Source organism: Epargyreus clarus, unplaced genomic scaffold (assembly GCF_041222505.1).
Source record: "Epargyreus clarus isolate Ecla_fem2 unplaced genomic scaffold, WU_Ecla_fem_2.2 ptg000015l, whole genome shotgun sequence".
Classification (NCBI taxonomy): domain Eukaryota; kingdom Metazoa; phylum Arthropoda; class Insecta; order Lepidoptera; family Hesperiidae; genus Epargyreus; species Epargyreus clarus.
In genome coordinates, this window is record NW_027332223.1 from 4483349 (window position 1) to 4509411 (window position 26063).

General features: G+C 34.8%; 1 long non-coding RNA gene across 1 annotated transcript in view; it reads left to right on the forward strand.

The window, feature by feature from the left end:
• The window catches only part of LOC140748355 (uncharacterized), a 364249-nt gene continuing 338186 nt past the window's right edge, over positions 1-26063 (forward strand). The window contains exon 1 of the long non-coding RNA XR_012102943.1: positions 1-279. This is a non-coding gene — a long non-coding RNA (uncharacterized LOC140748355). The remainder of the gene's footprint in view (positions 280-26063) is intronic.

Sequence of the window (26063 nt, forward strand, 5' to 3'; positions counted from 1 at the left end):
GATACGGCGCGAAAGGCACACGCGACTCCCGCCGGCCGGCTCGCAGTCTGCCAGCGCTTCCCATTCACAACGACCGCTTGGCCGAATGCCGAGCGCCCTTTGCCCGATTGAACTTTTTCGCATCTTCCCGCCAATTTTTAATCATCGACTTTTTATTATGTGCCAGTAATTTATTGGAGATTTTTTTCTGTGAAGTGTGGAATGTGAATTTTGTGTGAAATTTTTGTGATGTACCTTTGGGAATTTTGGAATTTTACAGCTGACTGCAATGTTTTGCCGGTAAGTTTTAGAACTAATTAGATTCTGCTAAGAATTAAAATTGCTGATAGTATAGACAAACATGTTGTTTATCTTGAAATCTATGTAATAATAATTGACTGGATAGAAAATGAAAATAAAAAGAAAATCACGGCTGCGTGGACTACGCAAAAAGCAAAAGGTTTAGCTGTACAACATTTAAAATAATGGTAAATTTTAATTTTATCGTTAGTGCGTTAATGTGTTTGCTTTTATTTGATATGCAAAAAGATACAGTAAATTAAATATTCTTCCCATTAGTAATTAACGGCTATACAGATAAATACATTTTCAAGGTTTTAATTATTTGGAAAGAATAATACCCATCGATGTAGGTAGGTGTAAATTATTTTAAATTGTTCCCGTATTTTTTCTCGATTAGCTTTTGACGTTAAATAGAATCAAACGCAATTTTGTTTCAATACCCAGAATATTAATTGAGGTTTTCAATACAAACAAAAAGCTCGTCATCATGTGCACGCAAAACAATCAATTTCAAATCGAGTTTAAAAAGTGCGGTAGCCGAACAAAAGCCGATCGCGATCAAATCGATTGACGCGATAAAGTTGCAAACAACAAAATAATGGTAGAGTCGCGGAATTAACGCTTCTATTGTGTTAGTACAATAATCCGCTATCTAGGCCAGGCTCAGTGCTGCAGACGAACCTTTTGTCTTTCATGTTCGCCGTTAATAATGGCGGGCACCGAAACAGCGGCGCACAATACCGCGAAATGTGCGCGTTTTCATTTGCAAGACAAAACGCGCTTTGTTGTGTGTCCGCTCAATACGGAATTTATAGCGGGTGGACCGAGAGCCGTATTGACGGTCCGCTAACGAACGGCCAAGCGCCATAAATGCATTTTGATCGAAGCCTCCGCCAGTGTTGCCAGATTTGTAATCCGGAAAACGGGACAGATGAGCTGTAATTACGAGCTGGCTCTAATCTGGCCTACAACGGGAAACTAAGCCTAAAGGTAAGATTTCTAAATTAAGAAATTCAAAATATGGTAACATTTTAATGGATAAGTTTTATTATTTTTAATTTTTTTTATGTATAATTATATAACAATTATGTATAATTATAAATAAATATATAATTGACATAAGTCCATAACCATAATTAAAATCACCATATCCTTAGCGACGTTGTCACAAACAAACAAACATACTTTGTAAGAGTTTATTGTATTTGACGTAATTCAATACCATTGATACTAATTAATTAATTGAGAATCGTGGACGAAAGAAATATAAATTGAAATTGGAATGGCTCGGAAAGACTCTACATTTGGTAACTCTAGGCCCTACGTTCATAATAAACGCCGAACTGACCTATTCATTGCTCATTCGATAAAATAACTCCTATTGGTTTTATAAATTGAATATAAAAAAGGGCTGAAATAACAGAAATGTCATTTGCCGAACGCGAACATTCGAAGTTTACATGTAGGTACCTTTTTTTTTCTTCTCGAGGGGGAAACCTTCAAAAGGTATCCGACGACGTGGGAGCGACGCCGGGTTATGTGGGATTTTTACCGCACTAAAACCCCCCCGGTGGCCGTCCTCAACGCTTGTTGGAGAACTCCGGGATCTCCAACGGAACACAACCGGAGCGCTCCAAGCGCGATGCCCAACGGGCTCTACCCTGGGGGAGCAGTTTTCGCTCCTCCCACACCACGTAGTGTTTACGACGCTATGCGACCACACATACCGCCGTCCTTCCCGGGGTCGCTTGCTGGACGGTTCGAGCTCCCACTCTTGCCGTCCGCAACCCCGGAAGCCCCCTTTACATGTAGGTACCTACTAAAAAAAAAAAAACTCAATTTATTATCAAATAGTAAAAAGTTCTTAAAGGTATCCTTAATTTCTTTTAAAATTAACAGTTATGAAATTAATAGGAAAATAGTTGTCTCGTCTTTGTTTTATTACGCCATAATTTTCTTTTCGTCATAATTTGTTCTATATTTTAATCTTGTTTTGGTCTCTCATGGCATGACTACTTTTTTCCTTGAAGTTATATTTCATAAATTTACAATTTTTATTCCGACCGCATATACACATTTTACATCACACATAAATAGAAATCAAATGAGATTGTAGGTAAAAAGAAGAGTTTCAAATTACCTAGCTCTTTTGCAAGCCCATCTAAGGAATACCTAAAGAGTTTTCAAAAGACTTTATTAACGTAGCGGTCATACGGTTTCGATTGATTGAAAATTCATAAAGACGGTAACGATGATGAATGATAAAGAAATCAGGCTCGTATTTGATTCTTAGTTAGATATTAGATATTATTAATATTCGCTATTGTTAGGGGTTTTATATAACCCCTGAATGCTCCAAAAATTATGATGGATGAGGAAAATTTTGGCAAAATTACGCTTATCGATAATACGAGTTAAACATTTTAAAGGTGCAAATATTGTTATTTAAAAGGGGAAGAAATATAGAATAACGCATATCCATTAGAAGACGGTTTGGAGGAACATTTCTTAATTAGTTTTAAGTATTGATTAGTACTTTTTTCAGGATATTCCCAATAATGTCGTTGACGGAAGACGTCGGAAGATTCTGCTTTTGATGAGCGAGGAGATTAAAAATACCCATTCGCGAGATTTTTTAAATGTGGTGGCGTTCAAAAATATGTACTGTGTTATTATAATATTTTATTACCACACTTTGGTTCTTTACTCATAACACTATGAAGCGGTAACAAGTTAATTTAATTAAGACATTTAAGTTAAAGTGAAGAATTGGGCCGACATTGGAATGTGGTCACATCAGAAGGTAATACATATTTAAATTATTTTTGTGGCTGTTCTATAATATTCTATTACAGTTTGCACTTGTTTTTCGATTATTTATTGTTTTTACCACATTTATAAAAATATATTAAGTAGTCAATGATATTAGTCATACGATAGGTAAATATCAACATCATCATCATTGCTTTATATTGATGCGGTAAAACCAGTCAGCATATACCTATCTAACTCATGGGTAATTTCAGCTTTTCGTGATTACGAAAAGTAATTTAAAGGTTTTCGATGATTACCAAAGAGAACAAAATTAATTAACTGTATATTCACAAAATCTGTAGAAGCTTTAGAAATAAAAAGTACGTTTCATAATCTCAGTGAAAAATTACATTTTGAGCAGAAAATTTTGAAATCCAATGAATGGAAAGAGATGGTAAGTCCGGATATCTGACAAATTGTATTGAGAAGAGGTTTTAAAGGGTGTATTTTTCGAGCATAACGTGAGCGTTGCAATGCCGTACTATCAGATTGTGAAAATTTGTTAAAAGAGTACCTATACTAAAATTGTAGGTAATTGTGAGTCACTTTCAACAACAAATAAAATGTTAATGATAACTGGATAATAATAAAATAAAAAAAAAATTGGTGCTTAAAAGCGTAACCTATGTCACTCCCACATTTTAATGAATTTGGCAAAATTACAACCCAATATATGCTTCAATCTTTTAAGCCGTTTGGGCTGTAGGGTATCTCAAATAGTGAGAAATTACCCTCTGCAATCGGGTAAAAAGGCAAACGATTTTATAGTAGCAGATTTTTGAAGGTGGTAGAACCCTTTGCGTTTTGACTTCGGCAGCACCACCGCCACACCTATTTCTGCCTCATAACAGCAGTGTTGAGCGCTGCTGTGTTCTGGTTTGAAGGATGTGGTAAGGGAGACATACTTTTCCGAGGCGTTCCAGCTTAGTCCTCAAAGGTAGCGGCGCATTTGCGGCCGACCTCAGGTAGGAATATCTGGGGTTGATTGCATATATGTTCATGGGCGGCAGTAGCCACTTACCATCAGGTGGACTGCATGCTCGTCTGCTACTCCTATATTATAAAAAAAGTATTCTGCAGAAAAACTCAGGCGCATGTATTTTTAAAATAATATTATTTTGAATCTTCAGACAGATACTTCAATTTTATTAATTTGCTAGAGAAGATATATCAAAGCTCCCAGAAGCGTAAGGTAACCGCAAGGCTTTCCACACGTAAGCTGTGTATGAGTCTTTTCTTAAGGCTTAATTTTATTTCATAAATCAGTAAGTATAATATTAATGCGTAACGTAGTAAAATGAAATTTCGATATAAATCTCTGTGCGATGTTCATCTTGAAAATTTTGCTAATTTTAAAGAAGCTGTGCACGTAAATTTATATGTAGCGAGTTATGTAATTCATCAGATACGCGTTGTGTAAGTTTAGAATCCATTAAGATAGATATCGTGATGAAGCATAATCTAAGTTAATGAATGCATTATACAATTAATGTCCAAAGCTTGAGTAGTCTCCACATTTGATTCGCTTGTACATACATTTTTTTTTTAATTTTAATTATAGGTACCTACATTGCGCAAATATAACCTATATATATTTAAAAACTTATCATTTGAAAATCAATACGGGATAACTCTATTATATATCCACAAATAAACATATTTATCATTACGTTTTTATCATCTTTAAATTATGTATTTGAGTGTTGTGTCGTTAAAGGAGAGACACCATCGAATCTGAATGGAAACTTGGGCCACCACATAAAAGTTACACTCGAGACTTCGAGAGGTCGCGTCGTCACAAAAGCGTCGTAATTGGCCCGTTCTTTTTCTACTTCCCTGAAGCATTCAGAGCCAATGAAACGTGTGCATTTAAATGACGTTCCATAGCTTTGTGGGGTCACACTAAAGTTGTTCGTGAAACCGCCAGCGAGTACTTTTGTATAGCCCTGCGACGGAGGGACAACTAAAAGGAACCTGCTTTTTACTTGTTAAGAACTCATTAGTCATGCTTATTTGAAAATGTAATAGTGCTGTTACTGTGTTAGTCGTAAGTTATGCCAACCTGTGCAACGGCGTAGTGTGTTCGTGTTGATTAGACAATGTCTGAATAGAGTTCGCTTAGATCAACTAGAGTGGTTCAACTTGGTACACTGGAGTTTTAGTGTGAAATTACAATGTAAATTAATGATATGTTTTCAAAGTGGGTCCTAAAATTTTCTAGTCTTACAGAATAGCATAGATCATATTTTCCTGTTGTCTGTTTCGTTATTATAACTACTATTTTAAATAAGTATTCTCTTAAATTGTATGGTTTAACTGAATCATATAGGTACGTACATATATTATGTAACTTTGAATATTTAAATCTTAATTAAATGAGTCTGCAAAGATTGCTTAGACAGCTACAGAGATTATTATAGGCTAATGATAGTGTATATTTTTTCAATGCTGCCAAGTGCTAACATTTGACCTCGCGCTTTCTTTATCTCGCCATCGTTTATGCTGCTCAGCTTTTATAAAGTGCAACCTTTAACAATACTATTATTGGCCAAAAAATTCTTCATTAGTACGAGGAGAGACGAAAATATAGCTTTGAAATTTTCTTTGTATAAAATTTTCAAACGGTTTCCGATTCAGAAGAAAAAACGGTTTCCTCCGCGTTCTGCTCTCCCTAACACGCACCACAAAACATACTTACGTAACTACACATCCCTCCTTTCTGCTATTGAATCGGCAGTACCCCCTCCACCCACCCATTCATTCTTTGCAGCTTTTGTAGAAACGTTCAGGCTTTTTGTAACAGGGACGCCGACGAGAATATCTGACGAAATATTGTTAACCATGATAATACCTTGTATTCAATGTTTTGTTTGATACATATGTACATATATACGTTTCTTTACGATGCGAAATTCTAAAAAAATTCCAATTTGAGCTCATGGACTAATCCAAAACTAATCTTAAAAGGGCTTTATACTTTACGTGCTATTTATCAGGGAGGTGTATGTCAATGCATTGAAAGTTACAACATTAAGTTCACATGTATGTATGTGTCACCATGTGGGTTGTACCTATCTTATTAAGCTTTTTTTGCAAATAAAGAGTCATTTTTTGCTCATTGTATCCGCGTAACCCATGGACGCACAGTTTTTGATTTTCTTTCAGTAGATAATTCTACAAGATATTATTTTCAACATAAAAAAATATTCTATAGTTTATTGGCTTCACAATTATATTGTTCCATTATAGTTCACCAGACAAATAACATTTTTTAATAAATGGTTTTGTATCGTGTAGATAATATACGCGTGCGTTGCCGGAATTTGGTAACGCGCTCCGTATTTCTTGATAAGCGTTTAAGTTGAAAAATGTCGCTATTGTAGAATCAGAAGCATACCTTTTTGTTTACAATACAATAACTATTCTTTATAGCGAGTATATTTTAAAAGGGATTACGTAAACTTAATAAAATTAAAACGTTAAAAAACTAATTAAAAATTAATATACAAAGTTGTACAAATAAACGGTGAATGTGTCGGTCAAAGTAGATCTTATACCTAGCGGTCTTATTTATGTTGGTTGCTTGCATTTTTTATTTTTTTTATTAATATGAATGTAAATTTTAATATACCTATATATTTAATAAAAACATTAGAAAACAATGTGAAAGGCAGGTAGATTTCGCAGATTAGGTACTAGTACTTACAGACTATACCTACCTCTATGATACAGAATTGCAAGTAGGTATATCTTAACTTCTTACTATAATTTTATGGGTAAGTAATTGCAACATCTGCTTACAATCAAACAAATTAGACTACACTTATTATGTTTAAACTTTTTTCCTACAATACGAATGTATGTACCAAATGTATGCACATTAAATGTGTACTTAGCATGTTTCCTTACGTATAAAACCTTTGAAGCAAGACTCAACTTGGGTACCCCAAGCGCTCGAGTTCTTTCACGTCACTAATTCAATTTCGCGATTACATTGTTGTCGGCATCGATAATGTACATAAAAGTGGAGTATTAAAGTAAACAATGGTTAGGCATCTACTTGTGGGGGGTTGGGGGTTGGCGATCGGTATTTGGTGCTCGCATTGTCGTTGAATAACTTTTGTCCCTATTGTGTCGCTGAAAGTACAACCACAAAGACCCCGCGTGGAACATAAACCGAAATTCATCAGCCGATCGCTCGCTTCTTGATAATTTTTGATGCTCCCTTTTGCTCTGTGTTCGCTCGTGTTTACAGATGAGGTATTACAATCATAATATTATATACTTTTTTCTTGTGTTTAAGTCGTGACATTGATTGCAAACCTTATTTATTTTGATTGCCTAATAGAGAGAGTATGTTAATGACAAAATAACACATTAATTAAAAATTAAATGTGTCTTTAAAACGCACGCGGCTACGTTAAGGATCAGCAGGGTGCACCAATATTAAGCTATATTGAAACTGAAGTTTCTATTAGAAGACATCTACTAGACGCCTGGACGGGAATCGAACCCGGAAAAAAGCGTGTCAGCCCAGTCAGATCTGCGTGGCCAGTTTGCCATGTGGCTCATAAAGTGTTTTGTTTTTAACAAAATTATCATTGTTACTTACTAACTTCTTGTTACTTATCAAAGTGAATTTTACAATACTAAACGAAATATAAGTTGAAAAGAAGTAGGTAGGTAGGTATATTTTGAAATGTGACAAACCACATTAAAATGTAGTAAGTCACAATGAAAAATGAATTAAGTACAAAAATATAAATAATTTTGAATATGATATCTACGTGATCCGTATTGCCGCCGCAGTGCTGAATGGTCGATGATGATGCTGTGATTTATCTCCGTGGTATTGAGTGGATCTCTTTGTACGCGAAACTGTATTTCCAGCGCGCCATTAATCGCGCACGTATCTGCGATGTTAATAATAAATGCAGTATCTACTATTATTATAGTAAACTATTTGGATAATCTATTATTATATATTGAATTACTTGTTTGCTTTGTTGATTCAGAAACTCGAAGTCAATGTTTTATTGTGTCTATGTCATTGTGAAAAGGGTGAAAAACTGTACTTATACTTTCATCCCTATTGCATGTGTAGAAAGGAGGTGACAGATGAGTTTCTAAACTCTATGCTATCAAGCATAGAGCTTGATACCATGGTGGTTGAGGTTAGAAACTATGTTACCTATGCTATCAAGCTTTGGGTTAGAAACTCACCCTCTCATTCGAGAGGTCCGAAAAGCAAGTCTGAGAGGGCTGCAGGGCGTGGCAAAGATTGAGACGTACAGACATACTAATGTATGCTCGAAAAAAGTTAACCCTTCGCAATTGGGTAAAAAGTGTTACACTTAGATACTATCTATTAGATACTATCCTTAGATACTAAGTATAATCCTTTTCCTTCTACTTCGCTTTCTCGTATAGGTACATGACAGTTTCGTTGTTTTTAGAATAGTCTGTTTTAATTTTATCATAAGTAATAACATAAATATAACACGAAATCATTGTTGAAATCTCTCTTTGACTTTATTGTTAGGCAAGAGGTCACGATCTCAAAGAAACGTGTCCTATGTCGACATCGCTATTAACTAATTTCTTTGAAACAATAATATGGTAACTGTTCATACTTAATCATTACAATTGATACTTTAAGGGTTGCGCATTTACTCGTAGGATGCGCTTCAAATAGTATATTTTTGTGCTATTTGCTTTTTACATATTACAACAATATTTATAGGTATTTATAATAGCGAATAATACCTACTAAGTAATAATATATTTTTTATCAGTTGCTTTTAATACACGACCAATAATTAAAGCAAATTTTTACTTATTGAAAACAGAATTACGTAAATTTTAATAAGTTCGAAATGTTTAAAACAAAAATCCTGACGAAATTTTCCTGAGATCATCCTGTTAAACAAGAGGTTACGATCTCAATAAAACGTGAGCCATGACGTCACCGCCATTGACTTGCTCACAACTTTGAAACAAAATAAAAGCATGGTTTGTTTTTTTGTAAACGGGCAGTATAATTGTTGCCTTTAATTTGCAGGAAGCCCTTGTAACCGTGATCGAATTCAAATAGGATACCATAATTTGAAATTTAAATACATTTTGACAACGGTTGGTTTTTCTCGTACCTAATACAAAGTATTTTAAAATACAAACTTCTTTTTAACACACATTTATTAGCTTGGGTTGTATGAATGTATGTAACGGAATATTTGAGCTCAATTTTCACCCGTTTCTAGAAGCTTGATAAATGGTAAACTTTGCATACGTATCAAGGACCGATGACAATGCAATAATTTGATAACAGTTGCCCATTATCCTTGATAGGACCGCTAGGATTAATAAATTCTTTTATAGATCTTCTGTAGGAGAGTAGTATAGATAGAGCTAGTCAATTCACGATGATCGATCATACGGAGACCACTGAGTGGTCACAAAAATCAAAATAATTCCCCAATTTACTACTTTGTCACAGACTAAAAAAATAAAAGTAAATAATAGTTTTCAAAAACTTAAAAAACAACCTTTCATTGCTACATGAACTAAAAACTAGAAAATATTTATAATGACGAAGAGTTTATATTACAGTAGTAGAAGATCGAACAATCAATCATAATGAATCGCCTCAAAATAAAATTATAATAAAATTTAAGTTATTAACAGATTAATTCAATTCGGAGTAAAAAGTGCGGGGTGCTTGATATTTTAAATATAACAATCATTCTATTGGCAACTGTCTATGAGAGGATAGTAAAATGCAACAATATTAACCCGCAATAAAATGCAACAATTTTTCTGAGATCTTCCTGTTACAGTACGCAAGACGTTTGGTCGAAATAAAAACGTGACCCGTGATGACATCGCCATTGAAAAGTTTCTTTCGGAAGGTGCAAATGAAATTAAAACACAAAACAAAATCTAACTCGTGCGGCGCATTTTTTAGGGGTGACACAAAAAACTTCATATTTGATCACATTTTCATTTTTGTAATTAGTAATTTATAATGTTAGTTACATTTATGCTCTCGTTTTAAAAGTGATTTCTACGAGTAAGAAAGATTAAGGCCTACCACGCTATCTGTGGATTCAAAACTTAACACAGCTTTGAGAATATTATGGAGAGTTAGATACCTATGTGCATTTTAAGATAAGCAAGTGATAATTAAAAGCTGGTTATAATTAACACTAAACTAACTCTTGCATCTTATTTCTGTGCTTGGATGTCAGCCAAAGTATCTGTCTATTGAAGCTGTTAAACAATAGCTCAAAGATGCATTAAGTTTCGAAAGACATCCGATGCTAGATTAGGCATAGCGCCTCCACTTCAAGTTTCTAGTTTGCTTTATTGTTAGCCATCGTTTGAGAGAGTTATCTTATAAAAATATCCATATAGTATTTTAGGCATATATATTTTATGAGACATTATTAGCTACTTATATTTAGCACAAGGTAACCTTCGTAGATGTCTGCTTCATTCATTGTTGTTTACTGTGTAAGATAATATCTGTATCTATTCTCATACAAATCTTAGGCAAGGTGAAATAATAGAATAATATAAGCGTAGTCTCGTATTGAGCTTCCACAGACATGTTAATTACAGACAAAACAAATATATACCTACCCGTATATGGTCTATTGAAGTTTATGTTACCTATATTAAGTGTCATTATTTATTTATTTATTTATTTATTTGTTAATAGTTGCACCAACGAAGTAATCACTGACAAATCCATTGTACAATTTATATGTATATAAGCAGTAAGTGTCACTTCACTTATAGGTGCAAACGGCATGCAATAGAAAAACAAGTAAGAGCACATAAAAATACATAACAAAATTATAAATTAATTAAAACATTAATATCTACAATTTAAAAAAATAAATCGGATAATATGCGACAAGAATATAAAATAACTACATAAATTCATAAGAAAGATTATAACACAATATTAAATTGACTAAGAAATTAATTACGGAAATTAATACAATTAAAAATACAATACAATACAGATGTTTAGATTTAACACACAATATTAGAATTATAAAATTGAAATTGAGATAAGAATACAATTAATTATTAGTGGTCGTTAGAAAAACAAGTGTAAACTTTAAATGCGTGCAAAGTATTCGAAAAGATATCAATGGCTTTATCAGAATTATCGAGGCTTAGGTTGTGCACATTGTTGTAGTTCCTCAGCATTCTGTTCAAAGGAGAATGGTGACCAAGGTTGGAACGCGCAGGTTTTATAGAAAATGGTTTGTACTTCCGTGATCTAGGCATTCTTCTTGGAACGGATATGTTTATTTGAGACAGAAGATGAGAGGCATCAATTTGACCATTAACTAGCTTGTACAGAAACATGTAGTCTAGTTGCCTTCTACGGTTTGAAAGAGATTTTAAGCGAAAGTATTGCAACCGATCCTCGTAAGAAGGTAGCGATTTTGCTAAGTTGCAGCTATATGACAGGTGCCACAAAAATCTTTTTTGAATATTTTCTAGACGTTTATTATAAACATCGTAGTGTGGGTTCCACACAACGCTACAATATTCGAGGCCGCTGCGAACAAGAGCATTGAAAATTGCAACTTTAGTAGATGGCTTTTTGAAGTCCCTGCAATTACGCAAAACGAATCCTAGTGCCTTGAATCCTTTTTTAACAATGTGGTCGATATGTAAGTTGAATCGTAGTTTATTGTCAAGTACGACTCCCAAGTCACAGACGTGATTAGTCTCGGATAGCGGCTCCCTGTTAATGTAGTAAGTAGTGGTTTGAGAATTGATTTTCTTTCTAGTAAAACGAATTTTGCTGCATTTAGAAATATTTAAATTCATACTGTTCCGCGCGCACCATGATACAAGGTTATTTAAATCGTTTTGAAGCAAAATTCTTTCATCATTTGTATCTACCCGGCTAAAAAATTTCAAATCATCTGCAAACATGTAGAATTTTGAATTTTGAAAGCAATTACTGATGTCATTTATGAAGATGTTAAACAAAAGGGGGCCGAAATGGGAGCCTTGTGGAACCCCGGAGAAGGCACAAAATGGTTGAGAGTTATGTCCGCCTATAACTACAACGGATTTTCTATCTATTAGGTAAGAACTCCACCACTTTAGGAAAGTACTGGCTATTCCAAATGAGGCGAGTTTATCCAGCAGCACATTATGACTTACTCTGTCAAAGGCCTTGCTGAAATCAGTGTATATTACGTCGTAAGAATGGCCTTTATCAACTCCCTCAACAAGGTCTTCCACAAAGGAAGTCAAATTTGTTGCCGTAGAACGTGTTTTAATGAATCCGTGTTGTTCAGGTATAATTTGTTGTTTTATGTGCCACGAAAGAACTGGATACAATAGTCTTTCGAAGACTTTAGCAAATACCGGTAATAAAGAAATGGGTCGGTAATTTTTTACGGAGTTAACATCGCCATTTTTGTATAATGGTATTATTAGAGAGGTCTTCCAAGCTGTCGGATACGAGCCAGAACGCAAAGAGCAATTGAAAATCATAGAGAGTGGTTTTGCCAATACACTGGCGCAACGGACTGCGAATATGGATGGTAAGCCATCCGAACCGGCTCCTTTTGTAGCGTCAAGTCTTTTTAACACTTATGATGACAATATGAATGCTGCCTGCCTTATGCAATTTAAAAGATTTCTGTTGAATATCCTTAACATAATAAGGCGAACATAGTTTCAATAACGGATATCAAAGCTTAGCATTGCTGTTATTAGTTAGGATAGGTGTGGGGAAAAATTGTGTTTCACGAAACATATTTTTAAGAAACCGCATTAATATGTGAGTCGCACCAAGGTCCTCGTGGAAATCATTCTTCATACACTTTGTACACATCGACAGCAAGAGACGGAGTGGAATGGATTCGCCAATGTCTAAATCGTAATAATAATCTTATATACCTACAGCCAATGAGACATTAAATACCTTATACTTAGTTTCTAAATTATCCGAATTTTCAAACGTACCTATACCAAAAATACCTATTTACCTACGTAAATTACGTAAATCTTATTATCTAATATTGTAACTTTAATGAAGAAATAAGTAAGTACGAGTATCTCGCACAAAGTTCAAAGCAGGATGTTCGATCGTAGATTAAGCATAGTCTCTACATCGCTTCAAACTCGCTTTCTTGGAAGACTGGAACTAAAGATTGAATCGCTTTAGATTAACATAAAATTAACGGCCGTTGTAGGTTTTAGAGTACAGCCTAATAATATGAAGTTTTAGTTAATTGACTATGATAGTCGCTTAAAAATATATGACTCAAACTTATGCCTATAGGCGTCTGCGATAATGTAGTTGTACACCCTTGTGCATGAATTTAAATGTTTACTCAGTAAGTATAATGCTTTAGATAAATCGATTTTAATTGTAACTGTAAATAGTTTATCCTGATATACTACAGTCAGAAGACAAAAATGAAGAGTTTTAAGTGCAAAACGATCAATATTTTTCAATGCATCCACCCTGCCATTATCAAAATGCTCATGTCATCACTTCCTTATTGTTCTCGTAACAAAAGAAGACTCAGTTTATGCAAGCGATCTCATCTTCTACCCCTCACTTCGACAACTTATACATGAAGCATTTTAGTAAAACGATACAATAATGACTTTAGGAGCCAAGCAAATAGAGTAAACAAAGCCGTAGGAGCTCAAATCGCGGTCGGTTTAAGTGAGTTCAAATATGAAAAAAGGGAAAGTTGAGCGCCATTGTGACCGGGAATCACTTCGGCGCAAGCTGGCATGGGGAGACGGGACATTTGTGTAGAACGAGTGAACACGCACGGCGTTTAGTACGTACCTATGTCGTTTAAAGAGAGCTTTTCATTAAAATAGTATTTGGTTGTGTTCATTCTAAAGTAGACTAACAGAAACTAAAAGATATTAGGACAGCAAAAGGAACCCAACTTTAAACAAGAGAGACATGAGAATTGAATTTTAAATCAATCACAGAAGCGATATTCTTTAATCAGAAGTTAAATGTCTCATATATTTACCTAATATACAAATGGCCTGCAGTTTCAAACTCGAAAAAAGAATACAGTAATGCACATTAGAATAAAGGGTGCAACGGTCAGTCTTCGGTAGGATTCTCATTGCAGGACATGCAGACAACTTATTCTAAATTATATAAACGTATCCTTGGACACAAATCGAAGTTCTAATACTTTTCTGCATGGTAATAACTGTGCCAAACGCCTCATCGATTTATACTTTGTCATCATTCTTTATCCTATTGTATTTGTTCCTTTGAATTAACCCACCGTCCGACCGAAGTTGAAACCAAGCTCACGACTGAAAGCAATGCCTAGCGTTCTAATTACAACATCCACATTGTGTTACTATATCATATTTGTCGACAATGGCATCCTTTATGTAGCAAACAATCGTGTTGCTGATGAATTTCGGTCTATGTCTGCGTCGTGTCTTTGTGTTCGAGCCTCCCTCTAGTGGACAACACAATGGAACAAAAGTTGTTCAATGGCGGCACAGCACCTAATACCCCGGCCCTCCCTCCATTGTTTCGGGTAATGTTCGACTTTTATGGATATTTTCAATGGATCGCTATAATCTGAGGAATGAAGTTGCGAACTTGCTCATTAATCGGCTATGGCTTGTACAAGCAGAGTTTCTTCACGTACTTACCGTTATTGTGTACATCGTAATAGTGGTATAGTTAATATCTACGATATCTAGATATGTTTATTGTGAAGTGACGGATGTGGCATGCTGTGGAAGTGATGCAATTTTTATTGAAACATATTTTGTATTAAAAAAATTGTTAAATTTTATAAGGATTACTAAATTGAAATTTTGATTTATATAATTTAAATATTACCAAATTATAAAAAAAAAAAAAAATTAGTGATTTGGCAATTAATTTAAAAAAAAACTTCTATTTTCAACATTAGTAAAATTGTTGTAAGTTTATGAATATGAAAGCCTTTTTAAACTTTATCGACGTTATATTAGAATAATGCTCCAGAAGTTTATCCCAGGCAAGTCCACGCAGAACAAATAGCGCGAGTAGATTATATAGTTGCGGCGCCACGCTCAGATAACTCATAATGCAGTTTGCGACGTTGAAAGCACTCGCCACACTTCCCCCGATCGGATTTTCCATGATAATCGTAACAAAGAACTTTGAAACGGACTCCCGTATATTCTATTGCGAGTTGCAATGCATGCGGCCATCGCCACACCGCTCTATTCATCGCCGCCAGCGGATAAGCACTTATCGGCTGAATATCATGTCCATTCGACGATTAAACAAAGACACCGCGATTTATACGACTGTAAATTAACTCGCACAAAAGACACCGACTTTGCATGTGAATGTCGTAGCTTCGAGAACGACTCAAAAATTATTCTATGGTTCGCATAAAATCTTATTATGAGAGATAAAAGCTAGGCGAAACAAAAGCCACAATTGTATTAATACACAATGAATTGTTGCGGCAAAGTTCGCGGGGCCGGTACACGTGACTCGAGTCTTACGACCTGCAAAAGAATATTCCAGAAGATTTCAAAGTAAAACAAACTTTGAATGGAACTCTTTCATAATCCATACAATTAACAAAGTGTATCTCGTTACTTTACCTGTGTGTTTTTGAATTCGAAAATATAAACGATTATGAGTTTCACACAGACTTGCTTGACTTGTTCCTACTTTATTATATAAAACATATGTATAATAACACTACACTGTACTGTGGCTGCTTATACATGTTTAACCGTAATCGTCTCGGTTTACTTGTATATCGGATGCCTATAATTTTGTAGAACAAAACATCCTAACTCTATTTGGAATAGTCTACGTACAGCTTTCTGTGATAGAATCATTACAATTGCTCCATTGTTATCTTAATTACTCCTGTCGTGAACAAAGTTTACATCATTGTGATGTAAGTCTTGATGATGATAGGCAGTGACAAAAGCTAGTAGTATGAACTTTGGCCTCCTATTCTGACCGGGTTTAAGACATCTGACATTTCGATATCAAGCTTGTCATTATCAGTCTGGTAGTAGTTTTAGTTGTAGTATTTTATGAAATTGAAGTTGAATGCCATGAATATTTGTAATTAACATCGAGTAATGTTGGAATCCCATCTGACGTTTGCCACAGAGGCGTTGCTACTTCTGATCCTGAGTGTCTATAGGTTAAGTAGGAAAGCCTCGAGTAATGTCTCGCAGAGTGAAATCTCGCACATCTTCAAACCTGAAATAGGAAATTCCTATTAGGAATTTCCAAACTTAAAAGTAACTTCGGAAAATATATGGCTGTGAATCAAACCGGATAATTTAATTCCGTCGAGCTACCTACAGGATATCGGAAATTAATTACCCGTTACATATATTAGCCGTAAAGGAGAACTGTAAAACTAAAACGAATTAACATATTTTTTCAAAAACTTATGTAGCCTATCAACTCGGATTTGTTAAAAGTGATGAGTAGGTACGGCACCCAGTATTATGGCATCTTCTTATGAAATACGGCTATGAATCATTGTATTCTAAGGCCTATTTTGAAAAAGAAAATTCGTATCAGCATTATCGGGCACAAAGGAGGGGGTACAAAGTTGCGGGCTTCAAATATAAAGGGCCCGTACATTAGAGTAGTTAAAGTGACCGTAAATGAATACGATCGCTGGGGCGGCAGGATTGCAGCCCCGACGCCATTGTCATCTCGAAATACATTACACATTAGAATTTAGAAGGAAATTCGACTTGGCTCTGCAAAGTTCGCCGACGTAAAGGTTTTGTTGAAAACTCAGTGAATTTACGTCGTTATCAAAACCTCTTGTATGCTGTAGATTAGGTACGTATGAGTGATTTATGTATTAAACATGGGTAATAAAATCTTTATTATAATAGTATTTTATTCAAAGTAAGAACATTGTTTATAGAATGGTTTTTAAACGTCACAAAGCATTGTGTTTTGTTTTTTTTACTAGATGCACAGTCTATAAATCTTTTTTTACACAGATCTGTTTAATATTTTTTTATAATTATATTTATTTACATTGCAGGCATTAGGGCTCGAACACAAAACTGCGATGCGACGCGATGCGAATTCGCAACGCAGAAAATTGCGATGCGAATTGCTGCGATGCGATATCGTGCGGCGTAGCGTCTCTCAGGGTGACCAACAACAACAACCACTGCGATGCGAATCAATTCGCAAGTTCTTGCGATGCGACGTCGCATCGCAGTTTTGTGTACGAACCCTAATATCTATAAGTCTGTAACATGTCCCGAGGTAGATATAACATTCATTATGGTAGTGTTGTCTATCAATGTATTACCTTTTTACTTCGCTTTCGTTCATTTGACCTTTCTGTCAATATTTTATCTATTAAATAACTTACTGATAGTAACTTTCTAAAACTGGAATGGGTTTATGATCGAATCCGAATGATATTCTTAAAGGTCTATACAACCTACAAAGTAAATCTTTGTAAAGAGGAGTACTTTAAAGCTGTGCCGGTTTTAAGCTAACCAAATATTTATATCGTCTTATAAACCGTTACGCAGACCTTCGACTTATAACAGTTTTATGCTCCTGTATTCTGAATTTACGGGTGTGGTATGGCCTGTTTGGCAGATATACTAATCTGAGGTTCTATTATTTCTAAGGGGTAGCAACGTATCTTCCTCGGATTCCTCAGCTAATTGAATTCACGTATACCCCAATGGTTATTTAGTTTCAGTTTGATTACATTCTTGTTTTTTTCAAACAAGCTTGTCATTATCAGTCTGGTAGTAGTTTTAGTTGTAGTATTTTATGAAATTGAAGTTGAATGCCATGAATATTTGTAATTAACACCGAGTAACGTTGGAATCCCACCTGAGGTTTGCCACAGAGGCGTTGCTACTTCTGATCCTGAGTGTCTATAGGTTAAGTAGGAAAGCCTCGAGTAATGTCTCGCAGAGTGAAATCTCGCACATCTTCAAACAAAAAATACGTATGGGTACTTTCGAGTGAACCTACAGACAAATAGGCTGAAAATAGCTAGTGTTCATAGTTACTAACTAAAGTTATAAATATTCACATAAATTTTCGAATATAAACAACAATACATCAACTACAGTAGCAGTAATGACCGTGACATAATATCGCATAGAATTGCATAACAGAATACGGTCCAGCCCTTATCCTTTTGAAATGAAGTGCACTGTAAACATTCAATTTGCGGCGGAGATTTTTGAGGGGAGTCCAAATTAGGCGTCGGATGCGTGTCACTTTTCTGGACATTATTATGTCAATATTTTTATTGCGTTGCAAGTTTTGAAGGAAGAAAGATACCTTACAGTTTGAACTTACCTAGTAATTTGTTATTTGTTAGAATCTTTAATAAAATTGGAAAATGTATGTACTTAAACCGTAATTAACAATCACGAATAAGATAAACATATGCGTATTGTCATCAACCCTTTACTGTCTGACTGCCCAGTAATGGTCTCATTTTAGATGATGAAGGCTTAGGGCATACTCTACCGCTGCGGTAAATATCGCGTTCGTTTAATAAAGGCGCACGTATAAAAAAATAATTATCACTTGCTAAAACTGTGCAAGAAAACACCGTGAGGAAACCTACATGCCTATGAAAATTTTAAATTTTCCACTAAGAAGCTTATGAGCGCTATAGGTTAATCTCATGTTATATGCAATACACTAATCAAATTATTTCGGCTTATGTTAAGTTATAGACGAAGTAGATACATGTTCATTGTTATCTTGATAATGGGAAAATCTGTCAACACGGAACAAAGCAGGAAGCTACATGGATCAGGAATTAGCGGCATTGTCCTTGGTACAATGACTTGGTACATGGTACATTACGGTTTTATACATAAAAGTTACGCGTGGTTTGTTATTATATAACGCGATATTGCGTTTCGTTTTGTAAATCACATTTTTACCAGTTCTATACAGAATGGATCTACTTATATTACTTAATCTTTGCTGCATTTGTAGTGTCGTACTTGTCCGTATGTCTTGTACCTACTCTATCTTTAAAGAGTTACTTTAAAATAGCCGGTTGCAGTCAGATAAAACCATTAAAGCTTGTTTACATGGTGGATACACGGGCATAGATAATAAAGGGGTAGAAATTATGAGAAAAAGCAAACGTATAATATACTACTTTTTTAACCTATTGCATAGATTTTATCGCGGGCTTTGAGCGTTAAACTATTGTATAGCTTTTATTGCGGGCTTTGAGCGCGACGACCGACTCAAGAAATTCCGTAACGAAAATAAATAGTAAATTAATTCGTCAACTTTAATACAGATGGCAGTACCTAATAGATATTTTTGTATAATCGGTGCGGAAATATTAAAATAGCGTTTAGTATTTTTTATATTCCTGTTATATTGTATTAAAAAATATATTACCACATTATCCAAATAATATGTTTTATCAACATAAGCTATGTTTCAATTCTGAATTAATAAAATAACGTAAATGAGAGTTTGTAATTTTTAAGCGTACAATTAAAACTGACAGATTTGACAGTTAAAATCAAAACGTTTATTATGATTCATGGCGCTATTTTTGTTTGTTGTTTCGTGGTGTTTGTTAACCAGTATGCGTTTACTCCGTGGACTTATTGAAAAAAAAATGACTTATGGCTTTCTCCAGACTCCGATTTGACCCCGCTATATATATCGTGACCTTGTCTTCGTTTGGACTCCGATTACATTATTAAATAATTATAATTGCATAAGTTGATAAGAAATGCTATGCAATAGCTTTACCGCGGCAGTTCCTGAGTGCCGCACGTATTTTTGTTGCTTAATACTTAAGAACGTTAATTGGTAAATAGTGTAAATACGTTACACAAATACATATATTTGTGTTTCCATAAAACATTATATTTAAAAAAAAATAATTGAACGTAAATTTTACAATTTTTAGACTATACGAGTATATTATAAATTAAGTTAAAAACTTAATAGACGTGGCTCATTGTTATCTTAATAATGAGAAATCTGTCAACAGAGAACAAAGCAGGAAGCTACATGGATCAGGAATTAGCGGAATTGTACTTGGGACAATGGACTAGTTACATGGTACATTACTATTTTATTCACAAAAGTTACGCATGGTTTGGTATTCTATTAAGCGATATTGCTTTTTGTTTTGTAAAATAGGCTTAAATTGTTTGTATAAATAATTTAATTCAAAATGGCGGCTTTCGTTTCGCGCTCATACGTTACAGATAAATAATGAATGAGAAGAGAGTAGAGTTTATCCACGTTTTCCTAATTATAAAATAACGTTTTCTACACTCACAGCCCCACACTAGAATTCCCTGTGTCGTGGGTGCCATGGACACACACATAGACAAATACACAAACACCCAGACTCAGAAACAGAAATCTAAATTCATCATTTAGATATCTGTCTGGCCGGGGATCGAACCCGGGACCCTTTGCGCGTCAGACCGGTATGGTGGCCGCTCCGCCAAGCGGGTCGTCAATTATGATACGGATGTATTATGAATGGTGGTAGAATTTGAATTATTTGAAAAGTAGAAAGAGAAAGACTGAAACAAAAAACAGGTTCTTGTGTTTCGGCTGAAGAGTGTGGAATGTGGATGTCAGCTGACTTACATATGACTTTCAGGAGTGGTAAAGCATGTGTGATCGGCTTTAGGTAGAACCCCTTATCTAGAGTATTATTTAGGTAGAACCTATGGGTTACAAATGGACTATTTCGTGAGTGGTCGTTTGAAGGTGGTAGAACCCTTTGTGGTTCGACTCCGGCGGCACCACCGTCACACCTATTTCTACCTAATAACAATAGTGTTAGGCACTGCTGTGTTCCGTGTTGAAGGGTGTGGTAAGGGAGACGGACTTTTCCGAGGCATTCCAGGTTAGTCCTCAGGGGTCCGCTACCCTTGCATCTGTGGCCGACCTCAGGTAGGAATATCATATCGATTACAGATGTCCATGGGCGGCAGTAGCCACTTACCATCACGTGGACTGCATGCTCATCTGCTATTTCTATATTATAAAAAAGGTGATCTGCTTGTTCGTTTGCTACTTCGATCTAATAAAAGAAATTCACACTCTGTGGTATACTGTTAATGCGTTATTTAGTGCTTTAATAACAGTGCTACCATTTATTCTTCGTTGAAATTGCATATAACCGGATTTTCTTGATTTGCTTCTTCTTGCTTCTCATCTTAGAATATTAACTTACGCGACACCCAATTGCAGAGTAGCTTACCAAATTATTCTTCTCTGCTCGATACGATCTGCTACGATTTGATAATATAGATAGGTACAGTAATTTTGATTTGGTTCATTTTCTATCCACAATAACGACATGTGTTGCTATTTTATGTTGTTTTTTTATTGAAAAAATAAATTTTATTATTATCTAGCTGAATAACAAATAGGTAATATTAAAATATTGCTTGTATGTCCGTATGGAATATTTAGATTAATTAGATGAGATTTTTAGGCTATGATTTTGATAAAAGTTAGTCTGTACTCCCACATATGTAGGGTTCTATTGTCAAAATGGAAAAACCACGCGCTCGTTACGTAATAAGACATCGGTGTAGACAAGTGATCTATTGTGCTAAGCACAATGTTACTAATTCTTGATCTATACATACATGTAGATCTTATGGTATTGTTCCCTCGTTGACAGATTTAGCTATTATCAAGATTACAATGAACCACTTATATCGTGCTAGCTTAATAATATAGGTCCCTATAATTGAATGACTTCGTACTAAGACATCACGTTATAACGGGAGTGTGGTATTAATTCCGTCATCTCATTCTGGTGGTATGGAGTGGATGTGGTAGATGTGGTAGAACTTTTTATGTTCACACGTTTCTACTTAATTTTTAGTGTACATTGATTATTTTTTCGATAAGCTTTCTATATTTATATTTAACCTGTGATCTTTTCGATGTGTTTTCGATGTGTGCGATCCTTTCGAGGATAAGACGGTCGCCTAATTTACGTATGTCATCCGTTTTTCATACACCAAAACGTAACTGTTTCAAGCTGTGGTGTGGCAGTGTATTTCCCCAGTCAACTAGTTCTACCTATATTCGACTATTGAAGTCCTATTTATGTAGTATTCTTTAGCATTCGAAATTCGTCCCCGGAATAATTTGTGATATTTTTAGTCGGAACACATAATATGTATTTAATGAGGTCAATAATCACTTAACAAACGCAGAAGGCTGGTTTGCTTTTTTAACAAAAACAAATATTCTGATGTCAAAAAATCTGCTATCAGTAGTCTAGGAAGATACTTCACAAAGCTGAAGCTCCGCGCGCTAGTGTCCAAATGGTAGGGGGTGGGTGATGGGTGACATGATGATAATTCTCACCCGTTACGGGTCATCCCCAATCCCTTGTTTTCAGGCGTGTATTTGTTTCCTGAATCGAACATTAATCACCGATTTCAGAGCACTTCCCACCGCTCTACAATTTCACGAATTTCACGACCTGCCGCGCGTCGTGTTTATTGAATATTAATTATTATTCAGGTTTTCCTGTCAAAATCGTAAGGGTATTGTGCTCTTATAATTCAATTAAAATGTCTAAATAATATTTTTTTACTATATTGATAGTAGGTACGTCTCTACAGGTCATTTTATGGGTAAACGGTTTTCACAGTGGCATTTAAGTCAGTAAATTTAACAGTGTTATTAAAACCTTATAAAATGTTTATATAATTGAGTAAGGTATGTGTTCGGATTGAAATGGATTATTAATATAAATAAGTTAGATGTAGAAGCTCCTATAAATAAGCAATAAAACATCCTTTTAAGTCTCTTTATATAAATAATTACAATGGGTATACAAATAAAAGACATATTTTCATACGCATAAATATAATGGGTTTCTATTGTACAGCGCTATCACAATGAAAACTTTATACGAAAATGTAAAACAACAATTATGAAAAAAACAATGAGTGTCACAAAGCCCTCCTCCAGACATTTGTTTCCATACAATGTTCTCTCAAATCGTGATCCATCACAGTTTGAATAGCTGAATAGTTGGTTGACTTATGTCTTACAACCATTCTTGCGAGATCCCTGATACCTCCTTTAAAACACCTACAAGAAATGATTGATGTAAAGCAAGACAGAGGGCGTAGGAGAGGGAGGGTGTCAAACTAGTTTGGCGGGTGGTACTATTGTTATATCGTCGAATTTGAGTGCGAATTGTCATAGACAGCGGCGTGGAGCGATTTTATCAATTGCTTATTATTCGAGCTCATACAGATGAACGATGATTTACATTGGCGCGATTGGGTCACCGAAATTTAAAGCGAAGGGGATGAAAAATTCGACGTGGTTTTTGATTGGAACGAAATATCAAAATGGGAAGAGTTATGAGGTTTTTTGTTTAACATTCAATGTTCCAAATGTACTACTTATAACAGGGGTTCTCATAAAAAGGGAGGGTACAGATACGAGTAAATGTTTTGTTGAAATTATAAATCGATTATATTGCTATAGATTTCTCCAAAATCCCTTGTCGCAGAGAAATTCTTGAATATTTATCAATATCACGATTTAATATTCTGACTTTGAAAATTAACTCGCTATACAAAAATACACACGAACTACCCTCAATAGTTCCAACAAAGGGATTATTTCACATTCACCATCCACTGAATTACATAAAATAGCTTTCGTGTATCATAAAACAATATTTTCATTCCGATGGCGTTTGACTGAGCACAACAGTAGCAGATATCGACTCGCCCATTGTTGGAGGTGACATCTAAAAGCATTGTGCCAAGCAGTACAATCGCGCCATTACCGTTTCCATTGTGACAATGTTAACATATCGTTATCTTGATCAAGCGCCATCTATTGTCCGGCGGCAGCGACTTTTCACAATTTCTATTCCTTTTCATAGAGGGTTAGAAAGAAAGCTTACCCTCTACGCTAACAATCAACCGTTACATACAAATGTAGTCGAACTGTGGAAGTAACGCTACGAAATGTGTTTTGTAGAGTAAGATTACAATTGAGTAATGCTAGTATAAATGTCACTCTTTATTTATTTTTCCCATTTGAATATATTTTCTTAACGTTGGCTGAACTCAGATTCCTAACTTGTTAGAAACGTCAAAATAAACGAAGCCCCTTAATTAAGATTGATATTATTAATATTTTTTTTATAAAAAACTTGTTTTGTTTGTTTTAGTTATAGATATAGTTTGTTGTAGTTATAGATTTATTTGGGTATTTATTTAATAAAATATGTACTATTGTACTTTTACTGTTGTTGTTGTTGTTAAATAAATTTACTCGTTTTTAACGTTACAGTTACTTTCATAGTTTTATTTCGTGGTCACTTTACATGATAAAGAGAATGCGGCTGAATATTTTGTATTCGTGAATGTCATAATTCCGTAAATGATAACAATGAGTGCTGATTTTTGAGCCATTTTGTGGCCTTTAGTTACATAATTTTCAATTTTCACGTACTGTAGCTTGCTATTGTTATTTTATCCCCGAACCAAAAAAATATTAAGGTTGCAATCGATTTTAGTGAAAAATATATTTACACGTCAATGATCTAAGTTTAAGCTAATGTGGTATAGGTAGGTACCTTTTCTGCCATAATACTTTGCAACTTTTAGTGTAGTGTTTTGATTTAAACGGCGCTTTTTATTAATGACGTCCAAATGATATGTAACAATTTTATTTTCATGTTTATTACAATAATTATTACTTTTTAATTATAACCATCAAGTGGCGTAGATATGACAGTATTAGAGCTGTGGTTTTAGGGTAGTTTTAATTTAAGGCACTGTATCAAGTCTTTCAATTAAAACTTTATATTAATTTGTCTTCAAATGTTCGTAGAGATCTGTAGTAATAAGATATTCGCGAATTTATTCGCGGTAATGAGTCAATGCGTCAATGTCAATCGTTTCGTAGCGCTCCTACGATTGGCTACGAAAAACTTTTCTATTGAATCAGTACGTCGTAGTACGTATTAAATATAAGAATCAGTAACATTGATCAATATTCTTTCGTATTGTAATTTTAAAGACTACTTCATCACAAAATAATTTAATTATGGGTTCGATTGCTCTGATATTTTTATGAATTGATCATATTCAGCACATATTTCACAGCATTTTTCTTTTATTTGTTATTGAATCAAGTTAATGTGCTTATCTGGACTGTTTAATGCTACAAAACCTACAGGCCTATAACCGTACAGCCAGATACTTAGATATAGGATGACGCCGCGACATTGCTTAGGTGAGCGGGCGCTGACCAAGCGGGTATTGTTCCGGGACCATCACAATGACTGGTTAATGAGATCAGATCCATCCTTACACTGGACAAAGGCTCCACCCCCACCCGTCCCCTTTATTTTATTAATTAATTCATTACAATAGAACCGAACCTGCGCGGGAACTATCCATTGTTTACGTCAGATAGTGACTTGCCAACACTGATAATTTTGGTTTGATAACGTTTGGGTTTAAAATGTTTTTCACTTTACATCAATGTTGGGTTTTGGAATATAGTTTGTATTTTATAGGAATAAACGAGTAGTTTGTACATTAAATAAGGATTATCTTCGTTTTCATTTAATGCGGAGGTTTTTCAAAAGTAATGAAATTGTAATCATTTGACATAAAATAATTCGTGGATATATTTTTTTTAATTTACAGTTAAAAATATTTAATAGAAGTAGCATACGAAGTTGGTCCCTTTCGCACATAGACATTTCTAATCAACCATAAATTGTATTTCTTGAAACAGGCAGGTACTACCTCTGAGGACTAAGCTGGGATACCTTTAACTCTCCCTTACCACCTAGTAGCCAGAACGCAGCCAAACTTACCACTGTCACAAGACACAACAGGTGTGACGGAGAAGTCATTGAAGTTACCATAATCAC